General features: G+C 45.5%; 1 long non-coding RNA gene across 1 annotated transcript in view; it reads left to right on the forward strand.

Moving 5' to 3' along the window:
• The first annotated feature begins 9,840 nt into the window (after positions 1-9,840).
• Positions 9,841-26,856, forward strand: part of LOC310826339 — a 113,811-nt gene continuing 96,795 nt past the window's right edge. Inside the window, exon 1 of the long non-coding RNA XR_014555766.1 lies at positions 9,841-9,895. This is a non-coding gene — a long non-coding RNA (uncharacterized lncRNA). The remainder of the gene's footprint in view (positions 9,896-26,856) is intronic.

The following is a 26,856-nucleotide window of genomic DNA, read 5'->3' on the forward strand; positions in this document are numbered from 1 at the left end:
ATGGGGCATACCAGGAGAGGTGGAGAAATGGAGGAATGCAAACAATCTTGCAATCTTGCAAAGAAGTGGTCCTGTTTACACTGATGGGATGAAGTGGGAAGCCTATACTCTGGCAAATGGCACCAGTACCCTTGCTCTTAAAGAAGTCCTGGAGTTGTGCCATCCTGCATTTCTCCCCCCACTATACCTAAGGACATGTGAACATGTCGATTTCCGTTTCTCTCAGTTTCCTTAGCCAAACCCCAGGGTTCCTTCAGGCATGCTGGTCCCTCCCTGTTACTCCTTGGTAGCCCTGTTTGGGGTCCATATCTGTCGGCACTTGCCACCTGAGTTTGCTATTAGAAGGGTTGATGCATGTAAAACTCTTTGAACATTCAGCAGTGCAATAGGCACACTCAATATTGTTATGATAATCCCGATAACAGGATTATATCACCTTGCAAACAGGGCAACATTTTGGGCAATATCCTTTTATTCACCTCCTAGCAAATAGGCCGCTTGCTGTTGGTCTGACTGAAGGTTGACTCTGAGATAAGAGGTTCGGCTAAAAATCAATGTGAAGACAGCAATTCAACTGGTCAAAAGGAAGGTTCTTTGCCCCCTCCCCCCTTTTAAAGAACTGCTGTGGGCATTGATTGAAATCTAAGTGTAGCAAACAGGTCCTTCTCTGAGAATAGAAATTCAAATCAGAGATATGATCTTCATAGCCATGCAAAAGAGAAAACTTTGGAGCCAGCCTGGGATTCAAGATTGCTGCCAAATCACTTAGGGCAACTCTGCCATGTATTCTTTTCCCCCTGAATGTCTAATTCAGGACTATAGTCACGTGCTGGTGCTGCTGATTCAGGACCTGGGGGTGGCAAACCCTCCTACCCCCATTCTGGACTGTGGACTATCTTGCCCAAGACACAAGTGACTAGCTTCTGTCAATCATGGAACCATAGAATTGTACAGTTGGAAGAGACCCAAAGGCTCATCCAACCCAACCCCAGGCAATAAAGGAATCACTGCTAAAGGATCTCAGAGTCTTAGCTGGGTTGAGCATCTGTGCACATAAATTTTGGGGATTATGGATGGCGTAGGTGTAACCATCCAAGCAATGGCTGGGTGCCCGCTCTTTAATCTGCCCTACAGCGGGTGGGTGGAAACTGGGCAAGGATTGAGGGTGGAGTTTGGACAACAGCCCAACTCCACCCTTCAGGAAAAACAGATGGAGCATGATTGACAGGTGGCTTAGGCTGCCAAATCATAGTTAGAATCCTGGGAATGATTTGGGTGGGCAGGTCAGAATGGTCAGAATGTGCACAATACACTAGCTATCTAAAGGGGACATCAGTTTTAATCTGGCATATGATGGGTAATATGGCCACTCACCATTGGGATAATAAATTTATTTTTCATTGCACACCATCAGGTTTTGTTTTGTTTTGTTTTTTAAAAAAATAATTAAAAAATGTATTCATTTAAGCTACTGTCCTATACAATAGCAGTAGCCAACATGGTGCCCTCCAGATGTTGTGGACTCCACTTCCCATCATCCCTTGCCATTGGCCATTGGGAGATGAAGTATGGCAACACCTTCAGTGAACCACATTGCCTACCCCCTGCTGTATGTAGTTCCTTGTGCAGAAGTGCCACTGAACTAAATGGACTTGCTGGGCTTACTTTCATGGGAACTCGCCAGAACTCAGTTCCAGCACCTCTTAGGTGGGCACTGTGAGAGCCAGTGTGGTGTAGTGGTTAAGAGCGGTAGTCTCGGAATCCTGGGGAACCGGGTTCGCGTCTCCGCTCCTCCACATGCAGCTGCTGGGTGACCTTGGGCCAGTCACACTTCCTTGAAGTCTCTCAGCCCCACTCACCTCACAGAGTGTTTGTTGTGGGGGAGGAAGGGAAAGGAGAATGTTAGCCGCTTTGAGACTCCTTAAAGGGAGTGAAAGGCGGGATATCAAATCCAAACTCTTCTTCTTCTTCTTCTTCTTCTGTTGCCATTCTAAGAGAACAAGGGAGGACAGATGGCTCTCTTGAGACAAATGGATGCCAAGGACAGTGGTGACAGGTGTACTGCAAATAGCTTCCAGATTAATAAATTAAAATTGGTATATAAAAGGTAAAGAGACCCCTTTCCATTAGGTCCCGTTGCGGGCGACTCTGGGGTTGCGGTGCTCATCTTGATTTATTGGCTGAGGGAGCCGGCGTACAGCTTCCAGGTCATGTGGCCAGCATGACTAAGCAGCTTCTGGCGAACCAGAGCAGCTCACGGAAATGCCATTTACCTTCCCGCCAGAAAGATACCTATTTATCTACTTGCACTTTGATGTGCTTTCGAACTGCTAGGTTGGCAGGAGCAGGGACCGAGCAACAGGAGCTCACTCTGTTGCGGGGATTCGAACCGCCGACCTTCTGATCAGCAAGTCCTGGCTCTGTGGTTTAACCCACAGTGCCACCCGCATATATACAAGTGTTTAAATAAAAAATAACAAGAATGATGAAAGCCAGTGGTTGGGGCTTGGTACATGGAGCTTCATATGTTGCATATGTTCTTGATATAACTCATAAGAACGTAAGCCCTGTAGGATCAAACCAAAGGATCATCTAGCCTCATATCTTGTTATCATAGTGGCCAACCGGATGCACAACATTTCTCTCACCAGTTGTGATTGACTAGTGGCCATTGACAGCCTTATTCATTGTGAGCTCCGTCTCTTCGTGGGCTATGCTATTCTGACTGTCAAGGATTTGGGCCCAAGGATTGGACTTGGCGACAGCAGCCCTCGGTGCTTTCCAGCGCTGTAATCCCATGAATCAGGGTAGGAGATGGCTTTGAGAATGCAGCAGTGGTACTCAGAGAAAGGAGGCTGGAGGTTAAGAAACATGTACTGGCAAGCACAGCGCAGAGAGGGAGAACCCGTGGAGTCAGCACCTGAGCCGCACCGTCAATCTTTCCAAGGACGCTCATGCAGGACAAGGGCTGGGACTGCAGAGGTGGCATGATGATGCAAGGGGCACAGGTGCGCTGCAGGTGTGTGAGCGTGGCAATTTGCATGCATCGGTATCGTCTGCCTTTGAAGAGCTCGTTTTGAGAAAAAACAAGCAGCCAAGCACATTAATTGATTTGTGCAACGTCCGTGGGCAGAGGAGGTGCGAAAGGGAAATGGCTCTGTTACCAGATTCCCCTCTGCACATGTCCCATCCCATCTGATACAGCATGATATTTCCTCAGCTTTCCATATGTGGATAATTTATTCTGGGTATCGGTTATGCTATTTGTGACATGGATGCTACACCAGGCACAAGGAGCTGGTGGCTGGTGTACAAGCTGTTCCCAGACAAAGACAACTTGACTGTGGTTACCCATACCCTGGTGACCTCTAGGTTAAAGGTAAAGGTAAAGGGACCCTGACCATTAGGTCCAGTTGTGGCCAACTCTGGGGTTGCGGTGCTCATCTCGCTTTATTGGCTGAGGGACTCGGCGTACAGCTTCCGGGTCATGTGGCTAGCATGACTAAGCCGCTTCTGGCGAACCAGAGCAGCACACGGAAACGCTGTTTACCTTCCCGTGGGAGCAGTACCTATTTATCTACCACCTAACTTTGCTATGCCTCTGCTATCTCCACTGTCAGAGGCACGGGTCCTAATTTGACCTGAAAGGGCTCGTTCCCTTGGCCACACCCACCTCATATGACACCAAGTGCAAAGCAGATAAAGATGCAAATTCAAAGCAGCAACCTTAAGCAACCAGAAGCCTTAATGGGTGCTCCTGGTTGTTTCTTGGCAAGCAGGGCTTGCTATCTGTGCTGATCAGTTGACTGGAACTGACAGCAAACCCAGCTGGAATTGGTTGTGCTATGGATCTTACCCTATTGCTGGAAGAACATAGTTTAGAATCTGATTCTTCAGGGTACAGTGGTACCTCGGGTTACAAACACTTCAGGTTACAGACTCTGCTAACCCAGAAATAGTATCTTGGGTTAAGAACTTTGCTTCAGGATGAGAACAGAAATTGCACAGCGGCGGCAGGAGGCCCCATTAACTAAAGTGGTGCTTCAGGTTAAGAACAGTTTCAGGTTAAGAACGGACCTCTGGAATGAATTAAGTTCTTAACCCGAGGTACCACTCTACCACCAGCGTTGGATCATAGCTACACTCTGTGCAAAGACTAAGGGCCTCTCTGGTTGCCATTTTTTTATTGTGCATTTGCGATTATTTGTGCTCATCAGGGCAGTTACCCCTTTTAATCTGGTTGGCCAATGTGAGAAGAACAGGATGCTGGACTAAGACGCGCCAGTGGCCTGATTCAACAGGTTCTTCTTATGTCCTTAATACTGTTTTGCACCTGCACCATTTTAGGGGTGGATATACTGGTTTATTTCCAATCCAGCCATGTCCTGTAGCTTCCTGTTGAAATCCTGCAACTTTTCAAACCACGAATGTTGCCGTTTCGGCCTCACTTTTGTTGCAGTATAGCGCAATAAGCCAGTGTGGTGTAGTGGTTAAGAGTGGTAGACTCATAATCTGGTGAACCGGGTTCGCTTCCCCGCTCCTCCACATGCAGCTGCTGGGTGACCTTGGGCCAGTCACACTTCTTTGAAGTCTCTCAGTCCCACTCACCTCACAGAGTGTTTGTTGTGGGGGAGGAAGGGAAAGGAGATTGTTAGCGGCTTTGAGACTCCTTAGGGAAGTGATAAAGTGGGATACCAAATCCAAACTCCTCCTCCTCCTCCTCCTCCTCCTCCACCTCCTCTTCTCTTTCTCCTCGTCCCCCAGATGGCCATAATGTCCTAACACTGGGCACATTCCAATGTGGGGAATATTGAGTTACTTTTCCTGATTATCATGCTGGCACTTTCCCCCTGTTTCCTTATGCCCCTTTTATATGGCAGTACTTGCTGCATTATGGAACTGGGAATTTTTGACCGATCTACTGGCACATCATGCTAAATTTCATTGGACTACTCCTCCACCTTTTCTGCATATATGTGTCTCTGTCCCCCATTCCCCCCAATGACTCCTCCATGAAAATGGCAGGAAATATCCTTTTGCTGGTATACCACCCCCATATTTGTCATGTTACTTCACCAACTTTCTGGATTAAGGAGGTTGCAAATGATTTTTTCCTCCCTGCTAGCAATTAACACAAAAATGAGTGCTAAACCTCTGGATTCCCAAAAGTGGCTTTTAGGTCATGTGGAAAGTCGAATATAATGTGGAAATTAACAGTTAGGGAAACATAGAGGAAACAGAACAAACTGCTGTGTGAATGCAGTCATTGGGGAAGTACAGTGGTACCTCGGGTTACATACGCTTCAGGTTACAAACGCTTCAGGTTACAGACTCCGCTAACTCAGAAATAGTACCTCGGGTTAAGAACTTTGCTTCAGGATGAGAACAGAAATCACATGCCGGCAGTGCAGCGGCAGCAGGAGGCCCCATTAGCTAAAGTGGTGCTTCAGGTTAAGAACAGTTTCAGGTTAAGAACGGACCTGCGGAACGAATTAAGTACTTAATCCGAGGTACCACTGTACAGACTTACCTTGGAAGTCGAATGGAATCTGTTCCAGAAGTTTGACTTCCAAAATGTTTGACTTCCAAGGCGCGGCTTCTTGTTGGGTGCAGGAGCGTTCGGCTTCCTAAAACCATTCGAAAACCGGAACAATCACTTCCAGTTTTCGATCGTTCGGGGGCCAAAACGTTTGAGTTTACAGGCGTTCAGCTTCTGAGGTTCCACTGTATAGCAGAACAACTGATAAAGCAAAGCAGTCCAGTATAAATCTTCCACTCGTGCATTCTTAGTGCGCCAATGATGCTACAGAATACACCTGCAAGCCAACCAACCTGAGTCTGGGTTTGAGTATGGGCCTGATGCTGTTGGCATGATCTGCCTGTCTCGGGATACATTGGAAGAGTGCATCTTCGGGGGTGAAGTCAAACGGTTGGAGAGTTACAGCGCCTGCTGTGGCTGTACAGACCGATATAGGAGAGACATGTTTTGTTGCAGCTGGGACAGAGGAAGGCATCTGCTTGTGCTGCTGCAGATGCACCATAGTGCTTCTTCTCTCTGCGCTTCTCCCAGGGGTTATTCCTCCTGTAGTCACTGCTGTGGATGCACAACCTGACTGCCTACAATGAACAAAGCGGGTTTCCATCTGGAAGCCTTAAGTACCATCTGGAAGCTAATACCCATCAGTATTAGCCTTAAGTTTAATGGGTGTGACTTGAGAACAGTGTGTGTGTCCAAAAGCGCACGATGTATTCCTATCCACCTTCTCACTTTATCTCCCCATTATCTGCCAGCTTGACATTATTAATTAGCTAATGCCTGTAAAGCTCTTTGAAGATCCAAAGCTCTGCAAGTATTACAATTCCCATTATCTGCCTGCTGTATCTCCCTTCACCTATCTCCCTATCTACCTTTTCTATCTATCTCTTAGAACAATAATACTTAACATTTATAACAGTGTTTTCTAATCTATAGCTGTGTTTCAAGGCACTTTACAAACATTAACTAATTAATCTAATCGAGCCATCTCGCAAACAACTCCTCCAGAGAATGGGGAATGGCTCCTTGAATGAAGGAGGTTGAGGTTTATTCTTAATTTTGCAATTTGCAGTAGTAATAAGTGTGCCTGAGAAAAAGTTGAGATATGGAATAGATAGGTGAATAGAATTTGGCGTTGGATTTATCCCAATGTGATGTGTGAAGTTTGCAGCTACCTGGTCCAGAATACCAATATGGCCAGCTCATAATAACTGCATCTGTTTACGAGTTGAGCTTCATTTTTCCCCCAAAAAGAAAAGAAAGAAGTATTCTTAATGTTGTTTGAGCTGGGATTTTCCTTCCCTGTCGGACTTCAGCTCCCATCAACACTAGCTAACATGGCCAATGGTCAGCGATGAAGGGAGTTTTAGTCCAAGGGAATCTGGAGGTTCCCTTTCCTGAGATAAAGGATCAGCTTTCATTAGATGCATTCCTGCCCTGATTTTTGAGGATTCTTTTTTTCTTATTGCCATTCTGCCACACCTTTCTGTCAAAGATCAATGGATACCATCCTGCCTGCCATATATCTTCACAACAACCTGTGAGATAGGGTTAGACTTCAAGAGAAAGCTTGGTCTATTGATACAAGAGAAAGGTATTCTCCAATGTGGTGCTGTTGAGATGTTCTGGGACTCCAGCTCCCATCATTCCTGCCATTGGTCATGCTGGCAGTGACTGCTGGTAGCTGGAGTCTAGCCACATTAGGAGAGTCACAGATTCCCAAGACCTGGTTTAGAAGGTTTTCAGGGCTGGGGGAAATCAAGTTCTTCCTGATATTTAGGCAGAATCGCCTTCCTTGTCACTTGAAACCATTGTTCCGAGTCCTACCCTCCAGGCAGGAGAAAACAAGCTTTGTTCCCTCTTCTATGTGGCAGCCCTTGATATATTTGAAGATGGCTATCATATCTCCTCTCAATTGTAATATCAAAGAACTCCCAGTCAAACTGGTGCAATGAGATTCAAATTTACGAGGGTGAGGAAAGAGAGCCAATTTCTTTCCAAGAAAACAACAACAACAACAACAATTTAATTTATATCCCAACAATCTGTCTGGGTTTCCCCAGCCACTGTGGGCGGCTCACAACATATATCAAAACACAACAAATCACCAAACATTAAAAAAACAAAAACAAAATATCTTATACAAGCAAAAACAGACCAGTTTGCTGCCTGAACAATTCCAAACTCCTGGCTGAAGGCACAGCGAAGCACTCAGATTCTAGTGGTGGCTTCAAGAGGAATGGAACAGAGTTCTTAAGAAACACTCGTTCCAATTATTTGTATTTTGTAGTTCTATCCTGCTGTTCACCCAAGTTGCTCAAGGCAGCTTGCATAGTTTCCCCCAGCACTAGCACCCGACAATGTATAGTCTACGAACATCAGGGTGACTGATGAATACTGATAAAGCCGTTTTAATGATACTTAGTATAATTTAAAAATACATTGCAATTATTACTGTAGTTAAATCAGTGGCTTTCCAAGGGTTGTTGAACTCCAATGTCCCCACCAGCCCCAGCCAGCATAGCCAATCATGATGGATGATGGGATTTGTAGTCCAGCAATTGGGCTTCATATATTTCTATTTTCCTATAGCATCATTGAAATGGGTGAACATGACTATATTAAATTTTAATAGGTCTCCTCTGAGTAAAACTTAGCATCTGTCATGGATGCTTTAGCTGAGATTCCTACATTGCAGGGGGTTGGATGATGACTTGTTATCCCTTCCAACTCTACAATTCTATGATTCAATGGATAGCACTTAGAAGTGCAGAGTGTTTGAGGAGCAGGACATTCGCAGGGAAACCAAAATGCTTGTTTACAAAGCTATTGTACTACTACCAGCCTTACTGTATGTTTGTGAAAGATGGACCACTTATAAATGCCATCTCCAACTCCTTGAAAGATTCCATCAACGGTGTCTCCGAAAATTTTTACACATCACCTGGGAAGACAGGCAAACTAATATCAGTGTACTGGAAGCAGCAAAGATCACCAGTGTCAAAGATATGATTCTTCAACATCAACTTCGTTGGACAGGTCATGTTGTGCAGATGCCTGATTATCATCTTCCAAAGCAACTCCTCAATTCCGAACTTAAAAATGGAAAGCGTAATGCTGGTGGTCAACCAAAGAGGTTTAAAGACTCTCTCAAGGCAAATATAAAAAAATGTAGTATAAACACCAACAACTGGGAATCACTGGCCTGCGAGTGCACCAATTGGAAAACAGCCTTTACCAAATGTGTCATGGGCTTTGAAGACACTCAAAATCAGGACACAAAGGAGAAATGTGCTAAGAGGATGGCAAGCTTGGCAAATCCACACTGTGATCAACTCCCACCCAGAAACCAGTGTCCCCACTGTGGAAGGATGTGTGGATCCAGAATTGGCCTCTAGAGTCAACTACGAACTCATTGTTAAAACCATGTTATGGAAGACAATCTTACTCGGCTACGAATGGTCACCAAAGAAGGAGAGCAGCACTTAGAACAGTGGTTCTCAACCTTGGGTCCCCAGATGTTTTTGGCCTACAACTCCCATGATCCCTAGATCACAGGACCAGTGGTCAGGGGTGATGGGACTTGTAGGCCAAAAACATCTGGGGACCCAAGGTTGAGAAAGGCTGACTTAGAGGTCTGGCAGCTTCCTGTGTCCTCCTATGTCATGGAGGAGAGGACGATTGATGGTTGCTAGGCAGGATAGCTATTCTCTGCCTCCACAGTGGAAGGCAGCAATGCTTCTGAATACCAGTTGCTGAAAACCACAGGAAGGGAGAGTGTTCTTGTGCTCAAGTCCTGCTTGCTGGTTTCCTACGGATATCTGGTTGGCCATTGTGAGAACATGAAGCTGGGTTAGATTGGCCAGGGACCTGATCCTGTAGGCTCATTTCACATTTTTAAAATGTGGCGCCCAGAAATGGACAGAGCATAGCCAAGCACCATGATCACAAGAAAGGTTTGTGATCTGGACTGCCCTTTGGCCACTTTTAAAGAAAGAGAAAAGATAATCTTTATTGTCGTTGTCCCATACAGAACAACGAAATTGAAAAATCTACATAAAACATTCACAGCCCAACATGCCTGCTATCCCAGCTATCCCAACCTGGCTAGCCCCCTAAAAACTCTGATACCCCATTTTTAAATACAATACACTCCCATAGAGACTCCTTGGTAAAAGGTAAAGGGACCCCTGGCCATTAAGTCCAGTCGTGGCCGACTCTGGGGTTGCGGCGCTCATCTTGCTTTATTGGCCAAGGGAGCCGGCGTACAGCTTCCGGGTCATGTGGCCAGCATAATTAAGCCGCTTCTGGCAAACCAGAGCAGCGCACGGAAACACCGTTTACCTTCCTGCCAGAGCGGTACCTATTTATCTACTTGCACTTTGATGTGCTTTCGAACTGCTAGGTGGGCAGGAGCAGGGACCGAGCAACGGAAGCTCACCCCGTTGCGGGGATTCAAACTGCCGACCTTCTGATCGGCAAGTCCTAGGCTCTGTGGTTTAACCCACAGCGCCACCCGCATCCCTGAGAGACTCCTTACAATGCATTTAAAACCAAAATTGCATTTGGGTAGAAACTGTTTCTCAGGTGACTAGTCCTAGTCTTTATAACCCTGTCCAGAAGGCAGAAGCTGAAAGAGATAATTTCCGGGGTGCGCACTATCCTGCGCTATCTTTGCAGCTTTCTTATGGCACCTGGAAGGATAGATTTGATCCAAGGTGGGAAGAGTGCACCCAATTATTCTCTCTCTTTACAACCCTGGGCAGCATGGTTTTTTCCCTGACTGCGCAGCTTTTCCATGACCATGTGTGTTTCCTGAGCACTGTGTGAAAGCAACATTCTTTTTTTGGGAATGATACATTTCTTTCCTTGGTTTTGAAAAGCTACTCAGCCAGTTCTGTTGGAAGCTGTTGCTTCACTGCGGCATCGGAAGAGAGGAACATGTTGATAGCTGCAGAGCGAAAGCAGTCCTGCATGAACCCGGTCCTTACGTGTGAGCACTTGCATCTCGCACCCCCATCATTTTCTCTCACCCAGGACTGAGAAGGACTTGCCAAGATTTACTTCCCTGCCTCCCTGCCATTCCCGCCTGACACCCGGAATTGCCAGAATCCCAAACACAAAGACTTCACAGTCATTTTTTTAAAAAAAGGAGAAAGGGTAAATATGTCAACCTGTCATACGTGTCACATGAACGGGACATCTCTACCTATCTGTTACCACCTGCTAATTACAGAGATGACTGCTAATTATCATAAATCTTGGCACAAAAAACGTGCAACAAAATCCACTTTTTAAAAATGGCCCAGCAACGAAAATTAGAAGCATAGATGCTTGGTAACGAGGTTGCAAAACAAACAGCATTGGTGTTTCCATGCTTTTCAGTGCGGCAGAATCTATCCTCTGGAATTCCCTGCCTGTTGACAACTGGGCAGGTGCCTTCACTGTACTCTTTCCAGCACCTTCCAGAAACATTTTAATTTAGACAAGCCTATACAGATGTGTGGGACGCGGGTGGCACTGCGGGTTAAACCACAGAGCCTAGGACTTGCCGATCAGAAGGCCAGCGGTTCGAATCCCTGTGACGGGGTGAGCTCCCATTGCTCAGTCCCAGCTCCTGCCAACCTAGCAGTTCGAAAGCATGTCAAAGTGCAAGTAGATAAATAGGTACCTTTCCGGTGGGAAGGTAAACGGCGTTTCTGTGCGCTGCTCTGGTTTGCCGGAAGCGGCTTAGTCATGCTGGCCACATGACCTGGAAGCTGCATGCTGGCTCCCTCGGCCAATAAAGCGAGATAAGTGCTGCAACCCCAGAGTCGGTCATGACTGGACCTAATGGTCAGGGGTTCCTTTACCTTTACCTTATCCAGATGTGTAGAATGTTGATGTGTGTGTTTTAATCTGGGGTTGTTGTTTTACTTTATTGCTGATTTTTTTTAAATGTTTTAAATAGTTATTTTCAACTGTTTTTACTGTTAAAACTATTTAGTTCCATTAATTCAATGAAACGGATGAATTTGATCCAGTGAAACCTGGGAGACAGCTCAGCCCAAAGAGCATGAGATTCTTCAACTCAGTTTCATGGGTTCAAGCCCCTCATTGGGGAAAAGATTCCTCAATTGTAGGGGGTTGGACCCAGATGACCCCTGTGGTCCCTTCCAACTCTACAATTCTATGATTCTATGATGATGTTACTGTTTTGTTCCCTTTGTGGACTGTTTTGAGTCTTTTTAGCTAGAACAGCAGCATCACCCCTGCTGATGAACTGGATTTGAATTTGGTGTAACTTTATGCCAGTTTAATTTACACCAGCTTCCTGTGTTTAGGATTGATCCCTAAGCCATGTCCATACATTTCAGTGGGTCTAGTCTGAGTATAGCTATCATTATAATAATAATAATTTATTATTTATACCCGCCCATCTGGCTGGGTTTCCCCAGCCACTCTGGCGGCTCCCAATCAAATATTAAAAACACAATACAGCATTAAACATTTAAAACTTCCCTAAACATGGCTGCCTCCAGATGTCTTTTAAAAGTAGGATAGTTGCTTATTTCCTTGACATCTGAAGCTAGGAGGCCATCCCACAGGGTGGGCACCACCACCGAGAAGACCCTCTGCCTGGTTCCCTGTAACCTCATTTCTCACAATGAGGAAACTGCCAGAAGACTCTCGGAGCTGGACCTCAGTTTCCGGGTAGAACGATGGGGGTGGAGATGCTCAAACATTAAGGAGATGCTCCTTCAGGTATACTGGCCTGAGGCCGTTTAGGGCTTTAAAGGTCAGCACCAACACTTTGAATTGTGCTCAGAATAGTACTGGGAGCCAATGCAGGTCTTTCAAGACCAGTGTTATGTGGTCTCGGTGGCCACCCCCAGTCACCAGTCTAGCTGCCGCATTCTGGATTAATTGCAGTTTCCGGGTCACTTTCAAAGGTAGCCCCACGTAGAGCGCATTGCAGTAGTCCAAGTGGGAGATAACCACTGCTTGCACCACTCTGGGAGACAGTCTGCAGGCAGATAGGGTCTCAGCCTGCGTATCAGAGGGAGCTGAGCTGCCCTGGACACAGAATTTTGTTTCATTGGAAACAAAACCCTTGAGAACAGCACTCTGTTCCAAATGGGAGGTAAAGAAACCAAACCCAGTGGCCTTTTGCTATCAATAGACTGAAAATTCACTGACCCTTCCTTGGGCATTCCAGAGGTTGCGTTCATTTTATTATTATTTTAAGTTGTTGAGTTATTCTTAGCTCAGGGAGATCGTAAGATAGTGCTGAGCAAAGAGAGGTGTTTCACTAAATTGCTGGCCAAGATCTGAGATGAATTGATTTTGCAAAATGGGAGCCAAACAAACGGCACTCGGACATCATGAAACATGTCCAAATGTTCATTTAGCTGGCTCACCACCTGCCAAATTAATTCATCTCCAGACTTGGTCATTGCCACTTGGTGATTGAAATCTCATCCCTCCTCCACTCCTTGGTTTGGCACTATCTCACACTCTTCTAGAGCCAAACAAATAAAAATAAAATAAATGACAGCATTAAAAATAAAAATAATCTGAAGCCCTTGGGATGATTTTACATGAAAAAAAATGCAGCCGGGAGATGTCAACTGGAATTGTTTTCCCTCTCTTAACTGGTGACATGTTTGCTTCAGAGAGCCAAAATCTGGAGACAGCTTATTCATGCACACTCCATTTCAATAAAAACTAAGGAATCACAACTAATTATTGCTGCAAAGCACAGAAAAGTGCAGGATCTTCAGCAGAGTTCTAATGCTAACACAGATGCTGCAAATTTATTTATTTGAGAGATTTATATGCTACCTTTTAGGATCTGCCAAGTTACACCACAAAAACTCGTTAGAACATCTTCATGGTCTTGTTATTAACATATAAAGCCCTAAATAATTCACTGTATACTGAGGGGTGCACACTAACTTTGGGGGTGAAGTGCAGAATCAGGGCCGTCTTACCCATAGGCGCTAGGGGTGTGGGGCACCCAGGCACCGGGCTCTCAGGGGCGCCAGGCCGAGAGTCTGGGGCCTGAGAGTTGAGTCCAGGGAAGAGCCCGCCTGTCGGTTGGAGGGCCGCAGCAGACTCTTCTGCTGTGGGCAGCTCTGCGCCGTGGGTTCGGGGATGATCAAGCCAGTGAGACGCTGAGGTGGCTGGCTGCCTCTGCTCTCCTGCGCACCTGAGACTGGGCAACCTGGGGAGGGCAGCGCCGGGCAGGTCTTTGCACCACGGCACCGCATATGCTTAAGACAGCCCTGTGCAGAATGCATGGCACACTGTTCTGTCCTCCCACACCTGACCACCACTGCCTGCCCCCAGCATCTGTTACCCGAGGCAGTCAGCTCCCTTTGCCTAATGGTAGGGCCTGCCCTGCGAGAAAGAACATTTTTACGCCTCTTTCTCAAGACTTGGACAAGTATGGATGGGATTAAATTTTGGGTCTGGATATCCCCACATGAGGAGCTTGAACCATACATTTATTTTAGGCAGAGGCTCTGTGGTGCCAAGCAGGAATAAGAGAGGACTGACAATACATGCATGAAACTTCCCCCTTCCTGTACTTTAGCAAATGGATGCAAGCCCTGATGATCATCTGATTGTCAGGGCTTGGGTGTTTTGCCCACGGATCTATGCAAGTCGTGACAAGTATTGTTTATTATTTATTAAACGTGTATATCGCCCTATACTAGCAGGTCTCAGCACAGTTACAACGTAAAATCGCAATATAAAAAGAAAAAATACATGATCAAAACAAAAATAAAAAATAACCCAATAGCAGCCCCCTCCCCAACACATTTTAAAAGGACATTGGGTGTCAATCAGCCAAAGGCCTGGTTAAAGAGGAATATCTTTGCCTAATGCCTAAGTATGTATAATGAAGGCACCAGGCAAACTTCCCTGGTAAGAATGTTCCATAAACGGAGCCACTGCAGAAAAGGCCCGTTCTTGTGTCAGCTGATTGACGCCATGCACAGAGCCCTGCAAGCTCCAACAATCAGCTGATTATCGGGGCTTTGCAGGTTCTGCCAATCAGCTGATCAATGTACCTGCAAGCTGTCTTTTGGCCCATCTGTATCTTTACCTACCCTACACCTCAAATCATATCATATACAATGCCAGGTTTCAGACAGGTAGGTGCAGCTTTGCCAAAAAAAGCCTCATGTGCGAAATGTTAGGAGTTCAGCCTACACTCGAGTAGGACCTTCGCAGAGACACATGCCCAACTGGCTTGTTCTCTCCCTACTGGTCGATTGTTCGGGAGCTTCAAAAGCTTTCTTCAGCCCGAACATCACAGCGACCAATGCCAACCGACCCCGGCACACTTAGGGATCTGCAGAGTTTGTGCAGTTGTGTAACAGACCTCAGCAACTCAGCATTTTGGCTAATCTACTTTAGTTACATATAAACACACACGGAGCACTGCAACATGGCTCCCTCTCTCTCTAGCATCAGACAGCAAAGACAATCAACAAAGGACAATCGCCCCACTTCATGGAACACAGTAACACAAACACCCTGTCTCTGTCACATCCCACTCTGTGGAGTCAAAACATACACCATCATGTGATAGACAACAATCCCATGACTGCAATCACGGAGCAGGAATTCTAACAGGATGGGGGTGGAGGTGGGTTGGCTCAGGACTAATTAGGCTTTGCAGCAGCTGAGTAGGTCTCTGTGTTTGCAGAACTGTGATTTCTTAGCTAGAAATCAGAGCTGCTTCACAGCGGGGGAAGTGGGCTTGTAAGCTTTTCTTTTGTGTGGGGCACCGAGGGTGGAGTGGATGAGCACGCAGAGCAAGGGGACTCGTTTCATCTTCAAAAGCTTTCCACTTCCTCCCTGCTTGAGCTAGCGAAGCCTTTAAAGAAAGCCCACCTCTTCCCCTCTCTTGCCAAGGTGATAGCCTCAAAAGCAACTGGTGTGGTAGCAGGTTTCCTCCGGAGCCAGACAACGTGTCACCTTACCGAGGTGAAGAGCTCATTGCTAAGGGGAGCAAAGCAGTGAGCCCCTTCATCCACCTGAAAAAGGGATTAGGAGGATGGAAGTCAGCTCCCTTCTGCGGCTAGAGACTTTCTGAGCTCAGCTGGTCCAGGAAGGGCACATCCCCACGGATGAGAGCTCCAAGGGTGGGCACGCCAACCCTGGAGGTGAGGAGCCAGGAGAAGGTGGATGGAAGACATGACTGCCGTCTCGGAGAAGGGCCACGCATGCCAAGGGTGGAACAGCGTGTTCTCTGTTGCATTCTGCCTGGGAACACAAATTGTGTCTGCTTGGCACATAAAGGAGCAGGGATGGGATGGGGCTAATTAAGACTTGAGCAATTCAAACTCACTCACTGAGCCCGTTGAGGATGAAGGGATATCATCTAGGTGTGCTTGGGAAGATTTACAGGCTGGATGCCAGAGGGGAGTAAGGTAATTCTTCTTCAGTCACAATAGTAGCACTCCTTCCTGGGAGTGGTGTGGGCTAGTTGCTCTTACTTGCTCAGTAACGGCAGTTTCTGACATTTATTAACATTTATTAATATTTGCACAGGGCAAGGTGGGTTTCTTGTCATCCCGAGACCAGACTGCCCACTGTCACAGGTGGAAAGAAGCTCATCTGTTGCTATAACAAGAACAACAACAACAACAACAACAACAACAATAATATTTTATTTATACCCCGCCCTTCCTGGTTCAAAAACCGGGCTCAGGGCGGCTAACAACAAATTTGTTTTGCCTCATATTGAGTCGGATGGCTTGCATTAAACCAGGCATAGGCAAACTCTGGCCCTCTAGATGTTTGGGACTACAATTCCCATCATCCCTGACCACTGGTCCTGTTAGCTAGGGATGATGGGAATTGTAGTCCCAAACATGTGGAGGGCGGGAGTTTGCCTATGCCTGCATTCAACTCTCAGGCTCCATTTGGAATTGGCTTTGCTCGAGTGAGCTAATTCCCGCAAAGATCAAGAAAAGCATTCAGTTTTCCTAAGGCCAATTCTGGATTTAGAAATCCCATTGCACCAGGAGCACAATGGGGGGTTTCCAACTGCCCAGTGAAGCATCATGGTAGCTGTGATAGAGGAGAGGGAGATCTGGAGGTCCGTGTGCTTTCCCTTCCCCCTCCTGTAAGGAATTGCCTTCTGGCTTACAATCTCAAAGATGTGGCATAAGAGGAAAAGAGACCGGGAAGCAAACACTGGTTATTCATTTAAAAACTCTTCTGCCAATGAGCCAGAATGGAAAGGGTTCAAGGAGCAGAGGAACCAAACATGGCTGGTCTCGCAAGTTGAGGCCTTGCAGCCTTGCTTTCTGAAGGAACAGGAGTGATTCTGCATTGACCCAGGTCCTCCTGGGCAAGAAGGACTGAAAAAAGTTTCCTGTTAGGGTCACAACCACCTTGAGATCTTTGGATGAAGGGAGCTATATCAATTTATTAAATAATAATAATAATTAAAAATCTCCAGCAGGTCTTTCCCCCACGAAGCAATTGCTGAGATTGAAGGTCCTTGCCTTCCAACAGCTTCCTAAGTCCCCTCCTCTCTAGGGTGCTTCCCAAGCAACTGGAGATGGCGCCTGCATGTCTGTCTTTGTTCCTCCCCCTTCATGCCTCTCCTGGTTCTGGGAGACCAAAAGGAATGGTAGCTTGTCGCAGCAGGAGATGAAACCCATGCCTCTTCACCAGCCACACTCACCTCTGCCTCTACGCCTCCCTCCTTACCTGCTTCTGATTCTGGACTGGTTCTTCCACAAACTCTCCCTGCTCACTAAGCCCTGTTACCTCTTCCACTTCCAACTCCTCGTTCTCCCAGTCTTACCCCTCTTCTCCCTCTGAACACTCATCGTCGTCCCACCATCACTCCTAGGGGTTCCCCAGCGGGTTCCTCTCACCATTCCTCTGTCTCCAAACCAGTCTGTGACACCCTTCTTCAGGGTTCAGAATTGCAGCTGAGCACATTATTTACCTGTTGTCCCTGGAGTCTTATGTGAGGGGGAAGGAGAGCAAGGGAGGGAGAGCAGAGCATTATAGGACTCGTTAATTAAATAATCGTTATCAGCCTCTTTGAAGATGAAACCTGTAATACGTAAGTGTTCCCTCACACCTCTTACATGACTGCCACAAGCCCATGCTTCTATTGGGGTGTGTAACATTATTTCCTCAGGTCTTTTTTTGGTGTTTTAGTTAAGAGTGTTCTACAGAGCTATATTAAATTCATATAAATCATTGTCCTAAGGAATCCTGTCAAAAGTTTCATAGATGGGTTGTCAAGAGACTTGCCTTCGGGCCACTCCGAGGTGATGATAATTCTCCTGAAAACCTCTCTCTCGGCTCTTCCTGAAGTGTTCATCTTCGCCCCCCACCCGCGTCCCCCTTTTTTCTTTGAGCAACAGATATTTCCTGATCACACTCCACAGCCGACGTGGTACATAATTACATATGATCCTTGTCTTCTTTTAATTAGTAGTTTTCTTTCACCCAGTAGGCCCTACATATTACTTTCGTTTGTTCCTCGGTGTAAAACGGAGCCCTTTTCTTTTAAACCGGCGTTTTCAAAACGTTGACAGATCACCAACCACAAAAGTACATTTTCCTCTCTGCAGGCTAATCGTTCCTAATTCTGATGGATTATTTTATCAAAAGAAAGAGAGAGAGAGAGAGAGAGAGAGCTCAGTTTAGACAGGCATTCGCAAACGGCGCTAGAGAAAGGTTTGGCTTTCTTGAAGCAACAACAACAACATCAATAATAGAAATAACTTCCCCAAAAGACCACCCCCAAAAATTGTTTGCAACAGTGCACAGTAAATCTTCCTAATAACTTGACATGATTAAGTTATTCCACCCCCTTTTCCACCTCGCCCTGGTGATGTTTCAACCATGAAGATTTATGAAAAGTTACTCAGAAACATCTGTGCGGATTTTTTTTTTTTTAAAATGTATATATATATATCTATCAAAAATTCCCAATCCATCATCGTCTCCTCTTTTGCCTGCAAGCATTCCTGTCTTGCTGAATGAATGGCAAAGTGTTGGAAGAAAGAAGTGTCTTCACACCACAGAAAATATTTTGCCTCTGGGAACTTGCACCCCCCCTCTCTGCTTCCCATCCTATTGCATGAGCTGTTTTACCTTTTATATAGTGTGGCATTTTGTTTCTTTAAAAGGGGACAGTCTTGGAATCTATCTATCTCCTCTATTTTAGAAATTAATAAAATGTAACTCCTCCCTGTGTTTGGCGAAAGGTTCTTTCCAGGGGACGCCTTAGAATTCCCCTGTGAGGGACGCATCCATCATCCCCGAAGCTGAGGTTTCTCTGTAGAGTTCTGCACAATTCTTATCCCATTAACCCTGACAGTGACTCTGCGAGGCAGGGCTGAAATTAATTACCATTTCCATTTCAGAAGAATTATTGCGGTTGTAGGATCAGGGTACCTTGCAGGCCAGCTCCTGCGGACGGATTTATTTTAACAGTGCAACCCTAGATGCATGGCATCTGAAGCCATTTGGTTCAATGGAACTTAGTGCCCGGTAAGAGGGCACAGAATCAAGGGACGCGGGTGGCGCTGTGGGTTAAACCACAGAGCCCAGGACTTGCTGATCAGAAGGTCGGCGGTTCGAATCCCCGCGATGGGGTGAGCTCCCGTTGTTTGGTCCCTGCTCCTGTCAACCTAGCACTTCGAAATCACGTCAAAGTGCAAGTAGATAAATAGGTACCGCTCCGGCGGGAAGGTAAACGGCGTTTCCGTGCACTGCTCTGGTTCCCCAGAAGCGGCTTAGTCATGCTGGCCACATGACCTGTACGCTTCCTTACTCCCAGGTAAGTGAGGGTAGGATTGAAGCCTCGGCCTGTTAGCTTCGTCTAGTTAGAGCCAAACTAGATGGTGGCTCTGAGTTGCAGATGCTTTGCAGATCGAAACCTCAGTTAGCTAGCTTGTTATAATCTTAATTTATGAATGGCTTTTCATCAGCATTTCAAGGAGATTTACAATCAGGCAATAATAAATACTAAAAATAGGTTCAAAAAACAGTACACAAAACCAACTAAAGATAGGTGTTAAAACAATACACAAAAACACTCAAGGCAGGAAGTCTGATTTCCCCCTCATATAAATCCAGCTGGGAATGAAAATTAATGTTTCAATGAAGTTGATTTATTGCGCATTTTAATTAAGGTGTATTTATAATTCTGTATTTTTGCAATATTGCGCAATGGGTGGTTGTTGGTTTTTTTTTTTGGGGGGGGGAGGTGGGGAGGTTAGAAGCCATCAGGGCGTTAAGCAGTATATAAATTAATAAAGAAAAGCATGTCCAACCAGAAATACCTTCAATTGTTGCCGGAAACCATAGATTAGTAGGTTCCTGTCGTCTCTCAGTAGGGATACTGTCTCACAAAATGGTCGGTTAAATAGTCAGGGTCAAACTAGATTTATTTCTTTGTTGCATTTATATCTCGCCATTTCCTCCAAGGAGCTCAAGGTGGCTCACATGATTCCTTCACCTCTCATCTTCACCTGTGAGGTAGGTTAGGCTGAGAAAAGCAGTGACTGGACACCCAGTGAGCCTCATGTTCCATGTAAGGATTTGAACCCTGGTCTCCCAGGTCCTAGGGACACAGGTGGCGCTGTGGGTTAAACCACAGAGCCTAGGACTTGCCGATCAGAAGGTCGTTGGTTCGAATCCCCACGATGGGGTGAGCTCCCGTTGCTCGGTCCCTGCTCCTGCCAATCTAGCAGTTTGAAAGCATGTCAAAGTGCAAGTAGATAAATAGGTACCACTCTGGCGGGAAGGTAAATGGTGTTTTCGTGCGCTGCTCTGGTTTGCCAGAAGCGGCTTAGTCATGCTGCCCACATGACCTGGAAGCTGTACGCCGGCTCCCTCAGCCAGTAAAGCGAGATGAGCGCTGCAACCCCAGAGTCGGCCACGACTGGACCTAACGGTCAGGGGTCCCTTTAGCCTTTACTCCCAGGTCCTACCCTGACACTCTTAAGCATTATACAACACTAGCACATCCCAGCAAGGCAGAAACATCTGGGAAGGGTGCAGAGCAGGGCCAGTGAGAGGTGGCACAGGAGAGTCCCAAGGGACAGACTGAGAGGCTAGGAGAGCAGCTGGATAAAATGACAGGACGGATTCGAAACCTGTGGGACCAGAGATTCAAAAAGATTGGAAGAAGCATGCAAACTATTTGAAGAGCATTTGTAATCAACAAATTACGCTAGTAGGATTACAAGAAGTTCTGTAAAGAGAAAAATAGGAAACGTTACAAAGTAGAAAAAGAAAAGAGATATCCGTTATGAGATTTAAGTGTAATAGGGAAAGTAAGAAAAGTATATTAAGAGATTAGATTGGAAAATTTTCAGACAGGATTGATGAAAGTCAAAATAATTGTATAAGATGTAAAAGTATGTTTAATTACTGTTGAAAATGATATGTTAAAAAACTAATAAAAATTTATATATATATATATATATATATGCTTTCGTAGATTTTCACGGGTACAGGAATGCAGGTTTTGGTGTCCTCGGGTGTCTTCCCGTGTAAAAGTTGGGGTGTCTAGGCGACGTTTCGACGAGGTCTCACTCGTCATCTTCAGGCTGGTGCTTTCGGCTTCTTGTTACTGGAACAGAGCGGGATCTCAATGTTTGAGTTCCTATAAATACTGTAGAGGGGGTGTGGTGTCTAGCCTCCAATGTTCTGGGCAGAGAGGAAGTTCCCAGGCTAGTGTGCCTTTTCTTCTTTTGTTCCTTAATTACTTGAGAGATACCTTGAGTGATTTCTTGAGTGATATCCTGAGTACCACTTAGGTGGGTCATTAGGTGTGGATTAGTTGCTAAAGTCTTTGTGTCTTGACCTCTTGAACTTTGTGAAGAGTTTTCCTGAGAAGATGGCTGTATTGCACTTAGTTGTGCTTTGGCTTGGCTTCGTGTATAGGGGCGAGCTGTGGTTTTGTGGCTTGTGTCAGCCAGATCTGTGTAGGGATTGCAGGGGGGTGCAGCATCCGGAGGTGCCACCATGGATTGGCTACTGGATGGTGTCAGTAATTCATCTGTGGAGAGGGTCTGGGTTTGGGTCTGGTGTGCCCCAAACTCTACGGCCTCCCCAAGATACACAGAGAAGGAACACCACTCAGACCAATAGTCAGCTCCATAGGCTCACCTCTACAAAATCTCGCTAAATTTCTCGCCAAGCAACTTCAGCCCTATGCAGAATCCATCTCTTCACACGTACCAAACTCCTTCCAGTTCATAGAAACAATAAAGAAGCAAAACCTACATCCTAATGACCTACTTGTGAGCTTCGATGTTGTATCTCTCTTCACACAAGTGCCCATTAATGAAGCCTTGACAGCTATTCAAAACAAATACAATCCCCCCGAATACATCTTGGACCTGACCAACCACTGCCTAACCAACACGTACTTCATCCACAATGGACAAAGATACAAACAGATAGAAGGAGCACCTATGGGATCACCCCTCTCACCGGTCATCGCAAACCTGTACATGGAACACTTTGAAACCAATGCTTTAGACAAGTCAGAACACAAACCCAAACTTTGGCTCAGATATGTTGACGACACCTTTGTAATTTGGCCACACGGGAAGGAAAAACTGGATAGCTTCCTCACACATCTCAACAACTTACACCCCAAAATACAATTCACTATGGAAATAGAAGCCAACAACCAACTTCCCTTCCTTGACGTCCTAATCTACAAAAAACCTGATGGCTCCCTAGGACACACTATCTACCAGAAAAAAACACACACCAACCGCTACTTACATGCACAATCACACCACCACCCTGCACAAATAAACTCCGTAGCCAAGACTCTCATCTCCAGAACCAAACGCCTGGCTGACAAAGACCACTTGACAACTGAGTTACAGAATCTCTCAAATGTGTTAATTGCCAATGGATACCAGCAAAACAGGATTACGAAGCTAATCCAAAAGGAAACACCCCCCAAAAACCAAGACACAGAAGAAAACAATGGCATGGCCCTCCTTCCTTATATCAAGGGCACTACAGATAAAATTAGCAAAATCCTCCATAAACACAATATCAAAACAGCCTTTTGCACCAACCAAAAAATAGCCAATATCCTCAGAAACCCCAAGGATAAAATCCAGTTGGAAAACCAAGGGATCTATGAAATACCCTGCAAAGTCTGCCCAGCCACGTACATTGGACAAACAAACAGACGAATAAATGCACGTATCGCAGAACACAAGAATGCCGTCAAAAAAGAAGAAAAAACTTCCTCTCTTTTCCAACACATGAAAGAAACAGGACACGAAATTAATTTTGCAGATTCCAAATTGCTCTTTAACACGGAACATCACCACAAGAGAATAATCATGGAAGCCATCGAGATAGAGAAACACCCTCACAACATGAACAAGCGTGACGACACATCCCGCTTGCCAGACATCTGGAAATTAGCCCTCCCCACAAAAACTGACACCAGATCCAGAGGCACACAGAACGCCAACACCAATCAACCACACCAGACCCAAACCCAGACCCTCTCCACAGATGAATTACTGACACCATCCAGTAGCCAATCCATGGTGGCACCTCCGGATGCTGCACCCCCCTGCAATCCCTACACAGATCTGGCTGACACAAGCCACAAAACCACAGCTCGCCCCTATACACGAAGCCAAGCCAAAGCACAACTAAGTGCAATACAGCCATCTTCTCAGGAAAACTCTTCACAAAGTTCAAGAGGTCAAGACACAAAGACTTTAGCAACTAATCCACACCTAATGACCCACCTAAGTGGTACTCAGGATATCACTCAAGAAATCACTCAAGGTATCTCTCAAGTAATTAAGGAACAAAAGAAGAAAAGGCACACTAGCCTGGGAACTTCCTCTCTGCCCAGAACATTGGAGGCTAGACACCACACCCCCTCTACAGTATTTATAGGAACTCAAACATTGAGATCCCGCTCTGTTCCAGTAACAAGAAGCCGAAAGCACCAGCCTGAAGATGACGAGTGAGACCTCGTCGAAACGTCGCCTAGACACCCCAACTTTTACACGGGAAGACACCCGAGGACACCAAAACCTGCATTCCTGTACCCGTGAAAATCTACGAAAGCAAATATATATATATATATATATATATATAAAGAGAGGCTTGGAGGGCCGCATTTGTACCCCCATTCCAGTTCCCCTCCTTGGCAAGGTTCAATACCTCCTTGCCTGCTTGGCATGGTCCAATACCATGGACCAGATGCCATGGTATTGCAGCTTATGCCATAATAAACCTGTTAGTCTTTTGCCTCACAGTTCTTTATTGCATGCAATGTTTGGCAGTTACGACCTCATTATGATGCCTGTGAGGTAATTGGCTTCTGACAGATTTAGGTCAGTGTGGATGGTTCTCCTGCACAGGGAGCTGAGCTGAGGGGCCACAAAATACTACTACTACTACTACTAATCCCATAGCTGTCAACTTTTCCCTTTTCTTGTGAGGAATCCTATTCGGAATAAGGGAATTTCCCTTTAAAAAAGGGAAATGTTGACAGCTATGACTAATCCTATATAATATCATGCAACATTTCTCGATGAAAATAGGGATATCCTATTTAATAATAATAATAATAATAATAATAATAAATAATACTTATTATCACTTATACCCTCCCATCTGACTGGGTTGCCCCTGCCACTCTGGGCAGCTTCCAACATCCGTAAAAAACATAACAAAACATTTCACATTTAAAAATTTTTCCCTATACAGGGCTGCCTTCAGATAGCTTGAAGGTTAGATAACTCCACACCCTCCATCATTTCCCTGATGAAAATAGGGACATCTGAAGGAAAAGCAGGACATTCCGGGGTCAAATTAGAAACCAGTACAGCTTTTGTAAATCTAGGACTGTCACTGGGAAATAGGGACACTTGGAGGGTCTGCTATATTTACACGGGTGCCTATTCAATTGCTGTGGAAATAAGAAATGTCTGGGGTGGGGGGTGCCAAATGTTGTCCTTGCTCAGGGCACAATATTGCCAAAGCCAGCCCCTGCTGCCATACTCTAAAGTGAGCTCTGTTTACAACTTTTGATCCCCCACATCCAAACTTTAGTACAGTGGTACCTCAGGTTACGTACTTAATTCGTTCCGGAGGTCCATTCTTAACCTGAAACTGTTCTTAACCTGAAGCACCACTTTAGCTAATGGGGCCTCCCACCGCTGCTGTGCAATTTCTGTTCTTATCCTGAAGCAAAGTTCTTAACCCGAGGTCCTATTTGTGGGTTAGCGGAGTCTGTAACCTGAAGCGCATGTAACCTGAGGTACCACTGTATATCTGGTCTTCACAAATTTCCACCTACCTCTGTGAAATAATGCCATTAAAGAACTCAGGTGTGGGAGCACCCCCACAAATATACTCCTGTGACTTCAGTGGGATCTTCCATCTCAGTATTGGGTGGGGGGGGGAAACTCCCACAGAAGTATCAAGCCTTGCTCTCCACGGACATGAAAATGCCATCACCCCACCCTGCTCTATGGCTCACAGAACAATGGCATCTTCCAGTTCACTCTGGGGGACCCTCCATAGTGAGGAAATCCACTGTCCCCATTCCAGAAATGAGCTGACCTTGAAGAATTTTTTTTTTAAAAAAAGGAATATGGAACATCATTTTCTTCTGAGGAGGAGAGATGACGTTTAAAGAAACAGACCTCATTAGGTCCTAATGACAGGTATAATTAGGAATGTCAATCTCCAAACGGGAGAGAGAAAGGAGCAGAAGAGAGAGACAACGGGTTGTGGGCCGCTGTGTATTTGTTCTCCAGGATATTCTACCATCCTGGCTTCGTCCAAGTAACTTAAGCCTCTGGGCTATATTGGACGAGGCAAAGTCTAATTGGGTCTCCGTCGCTTCCGCAATTTGCCATAATAAGGTTGTCTGCAGAGGGTTCAGTAGCCAGTGGCCGGCATGGCTGGAGCCTCTGAAGGCTGTCAACGGCCAGAGAACAAGGAGTCCATTCGGGTCACAGTGAAAGAGGCGGAATGAATGCTGGTAATTGATGTAGTGACAGCCATGTCTGCTGGGAGACAAGAGGAGTGGGCAGCAGTAATGAAAGACGTGGTGCCAAAGAATATATAAAAAAGGACAATGCGTTGGCCCAAGAGAATGAAAGAGAGAAGCATGACATGTTGGGCTGTTTGCTGCTGTTCAGATGCCTCTTAAACGGTTGGAAAGCATTCAAATGCTCACAGAATCATAGAATTGTAGAGTTGTGGAATTGTGGAGTCCCGCTCCTGGGAAAGCAGAAATCACAACTGAAGAATCCCTGACAGATGGTCATACAAGCTCTGTTTGAAAACCTCAAGTGAAAAATAAAAAGGAGGAGAATGATTGACAAGAACAAGGAAATAACAAGAACTGGACAGAACTGGGGGAACATTTGGGATATTCAGGTTTGACAAGCTTATGGATACAAAATTGGAGTTTTTACTCCTGGATATAAAAACCTGGATAGAAGAAATGGGCCCTTATTTGATAGACTCCTTCTACGATTGGACATCCGTAATTAAAGACTGGCAAAGAACCTGAGGGACATAGTGTAATGTGGGAACTCCAGGAAGATATTAGAAGTGGAGGGATAGGTGAAACGCAAAGGGGAAAGAGGGGAGGGAAAATTGGAATCCAAAGGTTGTAAAATTACTATTCATATTTATCTTATTTCCATCTGTACTATGTTTGAAAGGGGGAAACTCGTGGAAGGGTATAGATCGATCTTAGGGGATGGGAATTTGGATAAATTGGGTTATTGATGGTGAGTGTAATTTGGGGATAAGAACTTGTTGAATTTAATTGCTTATTTGGAAGATTTGGAACACAAGAGGGGGTAGGGAGGGGAAGTCCTGGTTATTGGCAAAAAGTTTATAGATTGGATTTAATTTGTTTTGATTTGTTTTAATTTGGAAAACCTTAATAAAAATTATTATAAAAAAAAAAATATGAAAACCTGAAGTGAAGGAAAGGCCACCCCTCTTTTGCTATTCCAGGACTGTTTGTTAGGACATGTTCCTAGTAATGGCTTTTTTGACTGAACAAAAGTACAGTGGTACCTCTGGTTACATACGCTTCAGGTTACATACGCTTCAGGTTACAGACTCCGCTAACCCAGAAATAGTACCTCGGGTTAAGAACTTTGCTTCAGGATGAGAACAGAAATCGTGCTCCGGCAGCATGGCAGCAGCAGGAAGCCCCATTAGCTAAAGTGGTCCTTCAGGTTAAGAACAGTTTCAGGTTAAGAACGGACCTCCGGAACGAATTAAGTACTTAACCTGAGGTGTCACTG

This window comes from Podarcis gaigeae (assembly GCF_964106915.1).
Source record: "Podarcis gaigeae genome assembly, chromosome: 10".
In the NCBI taxonomy this organism is placed as follows: Eukaryota; Metazoa; Chordata; class Lepidosauria; order Squamata; family Lacertidae; genus Podarcis; species Podarcis gaigeae.